This window comes from Canis lupus, unplaced genomic scaffold (assembly GCF_011100685.1).
Source record: "Canis lupus familiaris isolate Mischka breed German Shepherd unplaced genomic scaffold, alternate assembly UU_Cfam_GSD_1.0 chrUn_S1812H2009, whole genome shotgun sequence".
Classification (NCBI taxonomy): domain Eukaryota; kingdom Metazoa; phylum Chordata; class Mammalia; order Carnivora; family Canidae; genus Canis; species Canis lupus.
This window is the reverse complement of record NW_023330670.1, coordinates 25,871-32,745: the sequence shown is the minus strand read 5'-3', so window position 1 is coordinate 32,745 and position 6,875 is coordinate 25,871. Positions and strand designations below refer to the sequence as shown.

Genomic DNA, 6,875 nt, shown 5'->3' with positions numbered 1-6,875 from the left:
AACGAAGGCATGCGCTTTGCTGGCAAGAGAGCTTTGAAAAGTAGCTGGTATTTGACAAGTCTATTTTTTATTTAGCCTGCTGAATAAAAGGCATAATGTACAATTATGCTCATTCTATTAATGATCAAATAAATGGCCCATGAGGGAAACATTAAACCTTTATGTAAATATATCCTCCTCAGGAGCCTGAAATCCTGAACAATGCTCATCTCAGACACTCACCCTCCAAAGTGAATAAGTGCATTGCTGAGCTTCTGTGGGCTTTCAGAAAGAGCACATGTGCACATAAGAGATCTATCTTGCATCCTGGAGTCCTGTAGAAGCTGTAACAAGCTGCACAAGAACAAGGAGGAAAGTCTAAGAAGAGTGTTCTACAGCACTATCTGCACAATACAAAAATTATTGTATCAAAACACTCCATATTTGCTTCAATTGTCTGTTGTTCCTACCATTATTTTTCAAGAAGAGCTGTTTTTGCTATGTTCTCAACCATGGATTTTCTTCTGGCTTCTGAAATATTTAGTAAACAAGAAGCCACACGGAGCCCCAGTCTAGAAGAAGACATGGTGATTTTTCTAGAAAAGGAGAAAAATCATGGTTCATTTTGGTCTCTATGTCTCATTCATATTTTCATGTTCATCAACCATAAAAAAAAGTAGATATTTTTTAGAAGCCAGGCAGTCATAATATGAACAATTCACCATGTCATTCCTGGAGAACATCTAAAAGATAAAATCCTCAGAGTGAGTCAACCGGGAAGTCAAGTCTTTGTGGTCATGCACATATAAACATACGAACATAGTTACAATACTAGAAAATATAAGGAAAGTTTGTCAGCCTAAATTGTCATGTAAATGCATATATTTATTAAAGTATGTTATTTCCTTTTATATGTTATTTCCTTTTAAACATCATGTTCCTTAGATTATCCCTGTTTTCAAGGTCTATTCTACTTAAATAAAATAAGCATGATCTTCTTGCTAAATGAGATTTACTAGGGAAATGAAGATTCTTATAAAAGCTATTTTTCTGGCAAAAAGAAAAGTTCTCTGTATGGGCCATGTAATAGACAATACATGAACAAATAAAAGGGACTCATCTGGGTGCTGTAAGTGAAAACTATTTAACTAAATTCCTCTCATACTTTAATCTGCAAAATTCCCCTTTCAGTTTAAAATCTTTTCACAGGACTCTCTTCCTTGAACTGAAATCTGACATAATAGTCTGTGTGAATCAGTAGAGCCAAAAAAGTGACTGATGTCCTTTAGTTGAAAGTGGATTAATCACATAAGTTTTGGAGGTTGCTTTGGTTCTTTTTGGTACTCGGGCATTTTTCAACTCGTTATCTCTTCATGTCTCAAATATTATAAACTAAAGAAATTTAAATATCTGAAAATAACGAAAAAAAAATTCCCCTTTTCAAAATCAGGCCATATTTTGGTCTCTTTCGGTCTCTTTTAAATATCCTAACTAAAAATAAATGTGGCCCTCACGAATTCAGGCAACAAATTATTTCATAAGGGTTATTTTGTATCAGGTAACGTTCTCAGGGTGGGGAACACCCCAGTGCATGGTGTACGAGTTTGAGACTCATGTTAAGCTTTAGGGTTTAGGCTCAGTTGTGCCCTGGTACAAATAGCAGTACCGCCGGGGCTTAAATCCTTTGGCTTCGGCTCCTGTTCTAGGATTGTCCATTGGCCTAACCGTCCTCACCTAGAGGGGACGCAGGGGTCCACGGCTGGTCCAGGTTTGAGTTGATGGCCACGACTCTTCATCTTGTGACCATCATCTCATGATCGAAAATTCATCAAAATACGGTCATTAGGTTTTTGCAGACATTAATAACATTGTTGCAATAGAGCAGCAGCTCAGACCCCTCTCGTCTCTATGTAAACAAAAAATTGCTTTACACAAGGGGTGTGGGCGTCTTCTGGCTTTCATTTGTTTTCAGTGTGTTTATGTAGCTTAATTGTCTCATCAGGCACTTTCCCAACATAATTATGCTTTGTAACAAATGGTGTTTATGGCAACCCCTAACAGTGCAAAAGAAAGGATTAGTTTCATCCTCCCATTCCACATTTCGATTCCCTGTGGACACTTAGATCACACAAAGATGGTGTTGGGGGAATCTACCTTCACCGCGAAAGCTGAGCGCAGTCAGGCTGGTCAGCGGAGTCGGGGTTTCTCCGCTCTCCGCTCTCACAGCCCCGCCGAGCAACCGCGCCAGCGCCAGCGGTTTCCGAGGACGCGCCCCGGCCACGCAGCCCCCAGCCACGGCTCCACCCCGCCGCCCCGAACCCGGGGCCCGCCCGCCACCCCCGCCCCTGCGCACGCGCCGCCCTCCGCGCTCCCGGGGCCGCCAGGAGGCTCGGCGGGGCCGCGCCGGGGGGCTCGGCGGGAGCGCGCGGAGGGGGCTCGCCGGGGGCGCGGGAGGGGCTCGGCGAGAGCGCGCGGGGGGGGGGGGGGGACTCGGCGGGGGCGGGGGGCTCAGCGGGGGCGCGCGGGGGGACTCAGGGGGGCTGGGCGGGGGCTCGTGGGGCTCGGCGGGAGCGCGCGGGGGGGTTCAGCGGGGGCTTGGGGGGCTCAGCGGGGGCGCGGGGGGGCTCGGCGGGGGCGCGGGGGGGCTCAGCGAGGGCTCGGCGGGGGCGCGCGAGGGGCTCAGCGGGAGCTCGGCGGGTGCGCGGGGTGGCTCGGCGGGGGCTCGGCGGGGGCGCGCGGGGGGGTGCTCAGCGGGGGCTCGGCGGGAGCGCGCGGGGGCTCCGTGGGGGGCCTCGGCGGGGGCGCGCGGGGGCTCGGCTGGGCGCGGGGGTGTTCGGCGGGGGCGCGGAGGGAGGTGGGTCTCGGCGGGGTCGCGGGGAGGGGGCGCGAGGAGGCTGGGGGGTAGGTGGGGCGCGCAGAGGCTTGGCGGGGGGGGCTCGGTGGGGGGCAGGGGCGCGCGGAAGCTGGGAGGCCCGGGGGATGCCTCGGCGGGGGCGCGCGGGGGCGCGAGGGGGTTTGGCGGGCACGGGGGTGGGGGGCCTCGGCGGGGGTCGCGTGCTGCGGGGCACCCGCCCTGGGAAGGCTAACGCGAGGGACGGGGCGCGGGCCTCGGGGCAGTGCCCCGCCGCGAGCAGCACCTGGGGCGGGGGCACTGGCAGGCCCAGCTCGGGAGGCAGCGCCCGCAGCGCCGCCCGCGGAGGGCCCGACCCTCGCGCGCGGCCCCGGGTGTGCGCGCAGCCCCGCCGCCGGCCCGCCCCCCGCCCCCGCCCCCGCCCCCGCCCCCGCCCCGCCCCCGCCCCCGCCCCGGCCCGAGCGCGCTCCGCGGCCGCCTCGCGACGAGCGGGCCGCCGGACCGTGGCACGTGTCGCCTGGAGTCGCCTTCGCGCCCCCTCTGGCTTCGCGTGGGCGTCCCCACCAGGGTCTTTTGTACACGCCCGCCTTCTTAGGATGGAAGGACGAGGCGGGTCGGGCAGGGGGCTCCGCGCGCACCAGCCGCCCCCGTGGTCTCCGGGCACTTCCCGCACTGCCGGCCGCGCGGCGCGGAGGGCTGGGCCCACCCCAGGGCGAAGCAGTACCAGCACCTGCCCGCCCCGGAACTCCAGGGTGACAAGCCATGTGAACCAGGCATTTAAGCGTCTCCCTTTTTTCCCTAGGCCAGTGAACCTTGAGAACACATTGCTCCTACAAAAAACCTGATTTTTTGAAACACATAGATAGCAGGGATTAAATGTCACCGTTTTGATCCAATTTCGTTCCTGGAGTGAAATAATCACTAAATAACCACTTTGACGGAATAAATTAATTTTTAGATCTATTTTTTTTAATTTTCTAATTATACTTTTTAAACACAGATTTGAGGAAATTAACATTTATGTGGACATTTGGTTTCTAGCCTAATGTGGCATAAAAATAAGTAACATAATGAGTGTTAAAAAAAATCAGGTTCATGATGCTTCTCACATCATCATCATTGTACTTAGATGTCACAACAGTATTATGTGCGATTGTGTCAGATCCAGCCTTCTCCATCTCGGAGTGTTGGCAGGTAGGAGGGTTGTTGGCAAGAGGAGGGGTGTTAACCTCAGGATCCTGGATTCATTCCAAGGCTGGTAATTACATTCTGCCAGCCAAAATTCATCCCATAATTTTAATTGGATAAATCCTTTCTGGCCTAAGCTACTGCTATGCCTGTCAAACTGTTGCCACATTTCACCCCAGAGGTGTCTGTGTTTTAGTTGCAAGAATCAGTCCCTTTGAGGTTGGCTTATCAATTTAAATCCTCAAAATGCTTTGGGATCCTATGGAATTAAATATATATTTAGGTATTTTTTCCACCACTGAACCTACAATAGATACACATAAAATAGACATATACCCATACGAATGCCTAAAAACCAACACTAATGTCAGCAGATAATTTCAAAATAATTTTACTAGGCCGATGTCCCTAACTTTCTCTTCTCTCCTTTAGAGAGCTTTTACTGACGGTAGCATTAGCTCCCAGTTTGCAAAAAGTACTGCGGTGTCCAACATTTCCTTCCAAGGAAGACGATGGAGTTGGAAGGCCCTGTATCTCACCTTTCGAAACAAACCTATGATGAGTCTACTTGCTACAAGGGAAGACAGTCACATTACATCTAGTCTTACCTGTTCCTCCAAAAAAAAAAAAAAAAAAAAACAACCAGGGTGACACTGAGGGACCCACAGTTCTAGCTGTAACAACTGCTAGAACTAAAGCTTCTTCCCACTCTACTGACCATCCCTGTGAGAATGTCTCTCCCTTTACAGGGCTGCTGGGGCGTTAAGGAAGATAACATTTCTGAAAGCATCAACATCCAGCAGTTACTCAGTGAGCCTTAATCCGCTTCTCCACTCTACTGAGGTCAGACACAAATGGAGAGAAGGCAGGCAGGGTCTCAGTGTTCTTTGTGGAGGAAGGCAGCGTCCGCCCCTGCCTGCGGACTGTAAGCCTGTCTAAGACAAGGAGACGGATACCAGCAAGTCCGATGGAAAGTTCAGCAGTAAGACTGGAAAGTCTTATTTTGCTCTTTTCAGGAATTGAAAAGCACCCTTGGTATTGCTTTAGCTCAGCCACACGTAATCCTGCCTTTTTTGCTATTTAAAAGAGCTCTATGTCATATTTACAATGTATGAGCATCAAACCTCTCATTATTTAGTTAGCATGCTTTGGAGGAGTTTTCCATACTTTCTGGGTGAATGAGTTATTCTGACTCCTCGTAATCTCCTGCTAAGTCCACGTTCAGGGCATTAGCTCCTTTGATTATTACGATTCCTGTCAATAATAATAATAATAATAATAATAATAAGAAGAAGAAGAAGAAGAAGAAGAAGAAGAAGAAGAAGAAGAAGAAGAAGAAGCAGCAGCAGCAGCAGCAGCAGCAGCACTGGAAGAGAGCATAGCTCCAAGTCCCAGTGTCAGTTCTATCTGATACCTGTTTCCTAACACTCCCCTTGGTCCCTTGTGAGACAAAGATAGCTTTCTGTACCCTTGAGTTTCATTTTTGAAAGCAAGGAGAACCTAGGTCTTCTAGGAGCCTTCCGTGGCCCCTCAGAGCTAAGGTGGGTAAAAGGGAGAGGCCATGCTCTAGTTCAGCTCCACACGGCTACAGGAATGCAGAGCTCAGGCACTGCTTGATCAAGGTGAGGAAGTGAAGCGTTCACTTCACATGCAAAATTTAAGTGGGTGCCAAAAAGCGTGGTAATGCACTATCCTAAAAAGTCAAAATTAATGCAAAATAAGAAATCTGTGGCGGACAAAATGATGACATTTTAAGTAAAACGGAACCTTACCCTGTATTTGTCCAACCCGGTCACCCTCACTTTACCCTGATCCCTGCCCTGTGGTTGCACTTCCCTTTGAACCAGCCTGCTTCTGATTGAAGGGGTAAGAGGAAACTGCACCACTCTGCCCTGCCTGTATCCTCTCTTTGGGCCCCCCAAATGGGCAAAAACCCAGAAATATCATGGGTAGAAATTTCCAAGCCAGTGGTTATATATAATTTGTAGTCTGTTCAAGAGTTTTCTAGACCTCCATATACAAGAGACTTGGCCAACTTACCACAAGAGAAGGCAAATCCTTATTAGACAAGCAAAAGAATTAGCTCCATTAACTAAATGCATTCCTTACCTATTTACCTGCTACATTTCAAAATATGGTAATTAGAAAGTTTCCTATTAGGAACATTGAAATAATGTTTTAAAGACCATTTTAAATTAATGCTAGGAGTCTGTTTTCAATCTTCATATTCTAGCACTTACCTCTGCTCAGGAAAATGTGATAATTTCTCATAGAAAGACAGAAATCTAGTAATCTTTTTAAAGATCTATTTATTTATTTGAGAGGGAGAGAGAGAGAAAGAGCACAAGCAGGGAGAGGAGCAGAGGGAAAGGAAGAGAATCCTCAAGCAGACTCTCTGCTAAGTATCTGGATCCCAGGACCCTGAGATCATGTCCTGAGCTGAAATCCAGTCGGACACTGGACTAACTGAGCCACTCAGGCACCCCAGAAATCTAGTTCCTAATGCAATTTTTTTCTTTTAACATTTTATTTTTGCCCTATTTTTTCACTATATCAGATTACATTCTCCCTTCTTCATGAAACACAAAAAGATTTCATTTCCTCTTTCATATAAATATGATCTGATAAATGAATAATTTAAAAAGGCGACTTTAGTTATCATCCCAGGACAAGCACAGAAGTGGTTTTAATTACTTGTTTTAAACTATTTGAATCATGTGACATTATGAAATATCTGTTCTATTAGTCATTTTCTAAAAACAGCAAATGGGTTTCACTGCTGCCATTTTTAGTTTGTAAAAATTAATTTTTAGTTTGTTTAAATGAGTAAAAGGGGTTTAATGTCCAGAAAGAAGTC

At 48.1% G+C, this 6,875-nt stretch overlaps 1 long non-coding RNA gene across 3 annotated transcripts in view; it reads right to left on the bottom strand.

The window, feature by feature from the left end:
- Positions 1 to 221: 221 nt before the first annotated feature.
- Positions 222 to 6,875, bottom strand: part of LOC119878675 — a 28,088-nt gene continuing 21,434 nt past the window's right edge. For 2 of the 3 annotated variants that reach the window (XR_005387064.1, XR_005387066.1), the window contains exons 2-3: positions 450 to 575; positions 222 to 333 (exon numbers count right to left, since the gene is read on the bottom strand). This is a non-coding gene — a long non-coding RNA (uncharacterized LOC119878675). Of the gene's footprint in view, positions 334 to 449; positions 576 to 2,133; positions 2,248 to 6,875 lie in introns of those variants that run through there. The other variant, XR_005387065.1, reaches the window with a different exon arrangement.